A 6707-nucleotide genomic window follows, 5' to 3' on the forward strand; every position below is an offset into this window, starting at 1 on the left:
CTTTCTTTCTTTCTTTCTTTCTTTCTTTCTTTCTTTCTTTCTTTCTTTTTCTTTCAATTTAACTTATTAATTAATTAATAATTATTATCTTAATTCACCAGAGAGAGACAGAGAGAGAGAGAAGGAAAGTGAGAAAGTAAGCCATCAGGTCTGGGACTCAAACTGTGGTCGGCCATGTGGGAGTCCAGCACCTTAACCACCATGCTACCTGTTGACCCCTCTTTCTCATTTTCTCTTTCTATCTCACTCTGGTCAAACTAAATAATAATAATAAATAAATTAAATTAAATTGAATTAAATAATTCTTTAAAAAAATCTAAACCCAAATTAAAAACTAGCTAAATAAAAACAATAGAGAAATAAATTAGGTAAAGCTTGTGTATTACTTAGGATTAAATTCAGCTGCAATAAAGGAAACCCCAAACATCAGCAATTTAAGGAAAATGCAAATCTATTTTACATTTGAAAATTCGAAGAGCCATCAGTCTTGGAGTGTAACAAAATTCATGGTCAGAGATCCAATTTCCACCTGTCTGTGAATTCTGCCACGAACTATTCATTCCTGGGGTCACCACTTGGCATACAAGATAACTTTTTTTTAAGAGAGATTTTTGCTATGGGATGTACATGCTCACCAGAGAGACAGAGAGACAGAAAGCAAGAAATCGTCCCTTGGGGAGGGATGGCCACTCCGCAATCCCTTCTCCATTCTCCTCTCAGGATTTTGGGCACGTACATACATGCTCCTGGCTTGAGTTTTAAGCTGCCAGGTCTGGGACTCAAACCATGGTCGACTACATGGGAATCCATTACCCCATCTGGTGGGCCAAGGATCTATAGGCTTTATGTTTGCATTTCAGCCAGCAGAAAGGAGGAGGTAGAGAAGTAAATGGAACATTCCATTTCTGCTTTCTTTTTTTATCTTTCATTTTAAAGAACTCTTTTAAAAATTTATTTATTTAATTTTATTTATATATTACTAGTCTTCAGTTAGACTAGAGAGTCAGAGAGAGAGGAGAGTGAGCAAGTAAGCCGCTAGGTCTGGACTCAAACCATGGTCAGCCATGTGGGACTTCTGCGCCTTAACCACTTATCACCTGCCAACTCCTTTTCTGCTTTCATCCCATTGGTCAGAGCTTAATTACATGGTCACATCTAACTCTAAGGAAAGCCTTGCAAATGTTGTCTTGACTCTGGGAATTCCTGCGGCCAGCTAAAAATCTGGCGTTTTTAAGGGCCAGCAGGTGGCATAGTGGTTAAGGTGCTAGACTCCCATGTGGCCAACTATGGTTTGAGTCCTAGACCTGGTGGCTTGAAAAATCACTCTGGGTACATGTGCATGTGTGCCCCAAATCCCGAGAGGAGAACGAAGGAGGGGGGATTGCAGCGTGGTCTTCGTCTCTGGGAGGTGACTTCTCGCTTTTGCTCTCTCTCTGACTCTCTTTGGGGAGTACATGTGTACTATGGCAAAAATCTAAAAAAAAACCAAAAAAAACCAACAAAAAAATCCAACTTAGTATTCTATTACTATGGAATGAATGGGACCGGACATTAGAGTCTGTCACAGAACAGAGAATCGACTCATTTGTTTGTTTGTTCGGCCTCCTACCCTGTGCTTGGCATTTTGCTAAATACTGGGAATATAAATTTGATATAAAATGACATACTTTCTGAGAAATTCAAAGCGGGATCTTATATTTTCTCTGGCTCCTAATGACTTTTTCCTTTGATTCATTATAATTCAATTTTAGCTTTAAAAAAGAAATGACTTGCTTAGAACTGCACGTTTTTCAGGATCAGCAGTTGGCATAATGGCTACATCGCTGGACTCCCATGTAGTCCACCTGGTTCAAGTCCTGGACCCAGTGGTTTAAACTCATGCTGGGTGCATGTGCACGTGTGCCCAAGATCCTGAGAGGAGAACGGAGGAGAAGGGATTGCAGCGTGGCCATCCCCCCTGGGGGGTGATTTCTCACTTTCTCTCTCTCTCTGTCTTTCTGGGGAGCACATGTGCCCCTATAGCAAAAGCCTCTCCAAAAAATAAAAAAGAAAAAAGAACTGCACATTTTTCAATATCGCTGTGTGTGCAGACTGCGTTTTTCACTTTATTTTTTTAAATCTTAAGCGCACTAATGAAGAGTCTGAATGGTGTACATGAAGTTCTATGTTCTCCTGCTGTCGCCGTTAGCATGTCTGAATTACTCTCTAGGTATCTATCATTCTGGAGGTAACACTGACATATCCACAGCAGATCTGTACTGAGAAACAAAGCAAAAAGTCATGGTAGGATTAAATGAGGCCCTTTATTTTTATTTTTTATGTATTTTTTAAAGAGATTTTTGCTATAGGGCATGTGTGCTTGCTGAAGAGACTAAGAGACAGAAAGCAAGAAATCACCTCTCTCCCAGGGGGGATGACCATGCCACAATCCCTTCTCCTCCCAATATTTGGGCAAACAGGTACACATGCCCAGTGTGAGTTTTAAGCCACTGGGTCTAGGACTCGAACCATGGTTGACTATGTGAGAGTCCAGTGTCATAACCATTATGCCAAGTGCTGATTCCTAATTTTAATATTTTATTTTTGGAGAGGTTTTTGCTAGAGGGTATGTGCACTCACCAGAAAGACAGAGACAGATAGAGAGAAAATGAGAAATCACCCCCACGGGTGATGGTCACACCACAATCCCTTCTCTTCCATTCTCCTCTTGGGATTTTGGGCACACATGCACATGTGCTCGGTGCGAGTTTAAGCCACCAGATCCGGGACTCGAACTGCGGTTGACTACATGGGAGTCTAGCAGCATAGCCATGATGTCATCAACTGGTCTCTCTAATTTTAATATTTTAAGTATTATTATTATTTTTTTGCCAGAGAGCATGTGTGCTCACTAGAGAGAGACAAAGAGGCAGAGAGGGAGAGAAGGAGCACCGCCCCATGGGAAATGGTCATGCTGCAATCCCTTTCCTCCATTTCTCCATCCTGGTGGTATTTTGGACATGCGTCCACATGTACCCTGCATGTTTCTCGAGCCACTGGGTCTGGGCTTCAGACTGAAAAGTGAGCCACGTGTATTGGGCTGCTTTAACCGTCAGGTCATAGGGTCGGCCCCAAGGCTCTTTATTTTTAATGCATACAAATTTATAATAGACCAGTTACTATGGTTCAAATGTCCTCCCCAAATTTGTGCTGCGATTTAGTCATGATAGGATTAAGAGGGTGCAAACTTAATCTGACTATGGTGGTAAAAGGTGGGGTTTGGGAAAGAGATTAAGATTAAGGTCACCAGTGTGAAGGTCCCATAATCGACTCTGAGTGGGTTTAGGAGGGGAGAGAATAAAACCAGAACAGAGTCACGTGGCCACAGGGTCACGTGCTCTACTATGCCCTTTCTGAAGCTGTAATGCAGCCGGAAGACCCTCACCAGGTGATGCTACTGGATCGTGAACCTTCTAACTGTGAGCTGAAAAAAACCTCTTTTCTTTTTCTAAAGATTATTGCCATAGGGTACATGTGCTGGCCAGAGACACAGAGAGAGTCAGAGAGAGGGAGAGAGAAATCACCTTCCCCTCCATTCTCCTCTCAGGATTTTACGTGTGCATGGACATGCACCCTCAATGACTTTTTAAGCTGCTGGGGCCAGGACTCGAACTTAGTCGGCTCCATGGAAGTCCAGTGCCTAAACCGCTAAACCACCTGCTGGCCTTGAAACCTCTATTCTTATAAATCACCCAGTTTCAGTATTTTATGTTATTAGCAACAGAACAGACTGGAATGCCAGCATTCATTAAATGACTAAAAACTCTCCATCCTTGGTGACGGTGGGACGCATTTATACATGGGTTAATTTCTGGGTCAGATGAATGATTTTCCTGGGAATATTTTGCCAAAAACCCTCAGGCTTAAATAGGTGGTGAGTGATTTGGAGCTTTTATCATTTTCAGGCTGACTCATACACTGTAATTCTATACTCTGACGACCAGGGATCTTCAAAGGGGTGGCTGTTTAAAACAACCAAGAACTTGTGTCTAATATATGGTTTACTCAAACTAGGATGCTTTAAACATTAAAATCTCTCTCTCTCTTTTTAGATGTTTTTGACTTAAGGTGTGTGCGCTCTCTGGAGAAAGAGACAGAGATAGTGAGAGAGAACGTGAGAAATCATCCCCCAGAAGGGGATGGCACAGCAGCTACATAGCTAGATTCCCACATAGCTGACCATGATTCGAGTCCTGGCCCCAGTGGTTTGAAAATCACACCGAGTGCATGTGGGTACATGCCCAAGAATGGAGGAGAAGACATTGTAGCATGGCCATCCTCTTCGGGGGAAATTTCCCTCTCACTGTCTCTGTCTCTCTTCAGCAAGCACATGCACCCTAAGGCAAAAACTTCGAAAAGAAAAAAAAAAATCTCTTAAACCAGTGAAATATTTTGGAATATCATTTACTGATTACGAGGTTTACTTTTTTTAAAAAAAAGAATGATTATTGTTTAATTTTATTTATTACTATTATTTTTTAATTTGTTATAGGGCATGTATGCTCACCAGAGAGAGAGACAGAGAGAGAGCGAGGAAAAGTGACAAAGTATCCCTCCAGGCCCCGAACTCAAAACACGGTCCCTCGTGTGAGAGTCCAGTGCCTTAACCACCATGCTACCTGCTGGCCCCACGAGTGTCCTTCGATTAAATGCATAGACTGTACTACTGTCCACATTGAGGTGCTCTGTGGCCCCATGCTATCATTTTTTGTAACTTTTTCTTTTTAGATTTTTGCCATAGAGTGTGTGTGCTCGCTCAAGAGAGGAGAGAGCCAATGGGAGGGAAAGTGAGAAGTCACTCCCAGGGGGAACGCCCACGCTGCAGTCCTTCTCCTCCATCCTCCTGGCATTTCGGGCATGCGTGCACATGTGCCCGGCGTGATTTTCAAGCCACCAGGTCTGAGACGTGAACTGCGGTTGGCCATGTGGAAGTCCAGTGCCACCTTAGCTGCCGTGCCCCTGCTGGCCCCATGCCGTAGTTTCATTAGTAATGCAGCTGTTTAGTATTTTCTCTTGCTTTCGTTTCACCTTGCCTGCTGAGATGTTTCTCCCCCAAATCAGGTCAGCTCCCAGACTGGCAGTGTGAGAGTTGGGAAGAGAAAATGTACTCAACTCCTGTGAACCAACGCTGAGTCAGCATTACTTTGCTGGCTGATAAAATGAATCTCAGAAGTATCGTGTGTTCAACTTTCTAATGTTTTTTTTTTTTTTTGAAAACAAGCATCTCAAGACATTAAAGCGAACAAATGTAAAACACGATCAGTCTTAGCTTGTTTGTTTTTTTTCTTCCATGAGAGAGACGGTGAGACAGCACTCCCAAAATATTTTTTAAAGAATTATTTAATCTTATTTATCATCGTAATTTTTAAAACTTGATACAGACACTCACCAGAGAGAAACAGAGAAATTGAGAAAACAAGCAGCCAGGGTTGGGACTTGAACTGTGGTCAACCATGTGGGAGTCTAGTGCTTCAACCACTGTGCCACCTGCTGGTCCCCCAACAGAGTTTTGACACTGGCATCCACCTCTGGCTTTAGCCAGTCTTGGATCATGGGCGTGCATGTGCCTTGCACATTTAGGAAGGTCTTGGAACATGAATCCGAATCTTGCTGTGTGGATCTGCTTCGCAAGACATTGTTTTTCATCACTGTCCAACCCCCTAGATCTGTAATTATATGTATTAGTGGCGATATGAAAAACATCAGTTATTTATTAAATACATCTTGCTAGAAATTTTTTTATTTTTAGGAGAGATTTTTGCTACAGGGCATGTGCACTTGTTGGAGAGACAGACAGAAAATGAGAAATCACTCCTTGGGTGGAAGGCCACATCTCAATCCCTTCTCCATTCTCCTCTTGGGATTTTGGCTATACACGCACATGTGCTCGGCATGAATTTTAAGCCACTGGGTCCGGGACTCAAACCATGGTTGACTACATGGGAGTCTAGTGACGTAACCATTACACTATCTGGTCCCTAGAAATGTTTTTTATGTTCTTTTTAAAGAAACAGGAGGGGGCCAGCAGGTGGCGTGATGATTAAGGGTGCCGGACTCTCACATGGCCCACAGCAGTTCACGTACTGGACCTGGTGGCATGTTTTCTTGCTTTCCCTCTCTCTCTCTTACTGTGTCCCTCTCTGGTCAAATTAAAATAAATAAAAATGAATAAATAAAGTTAAATAAAATAATTCTTAACAAAATGAACAGGAATAAAAGCAATATGAAATTATATAAAATATTTTTATATGGGGACCAGCAGTTGGCATAATGGCTATGTCACTGGACTCCCATATAGTCGACCATGGTTCGAGTCCCAGACCCGGTGGCTTAAACTCATGCTGGCAGTGTGTGCATGAGTGCCCAAGATCCAGAGAAGAGAATGGAGGAGAAGGGATTGCGGCGTGGCCATCCCCTCTGGGGGGTGATTTCTCGCTTCCTGTCTCTCTGTCTCTCTCTCTCTGTCTTTCTGGCGAGCACATGCGCCCTATAGCAAAAACCTCTCAAGAAAAAAAAAGGGTAGGATGAGAATTTATTTTATTTATTTGTGTTTTCATTGCCAGAGGGCATGTATACTTGCCAGAGAAAGAGAGAGAGAGAGAGAGAGAGACAGACAGACAGACAAAGGACCCCCCCCCTCCCAGTGGGATGTGGCCACACTGAACTCC

Source organism: Tupaia chinensis, unplaced genomic scaffold (genome assembly GCF_000334495.1).
Source record: "Tupaia chinensis unplaced genomic scaffold, TupChi_1.0 Scaffold144017_1, whole genome shotgun sequence".
Taxonomy (NCBI): Eukaryota; Metazoa; Chordata; class Mammalia; order Scandentia; family Tupaiidae; genus Tupaia; species Tupaia belangeri.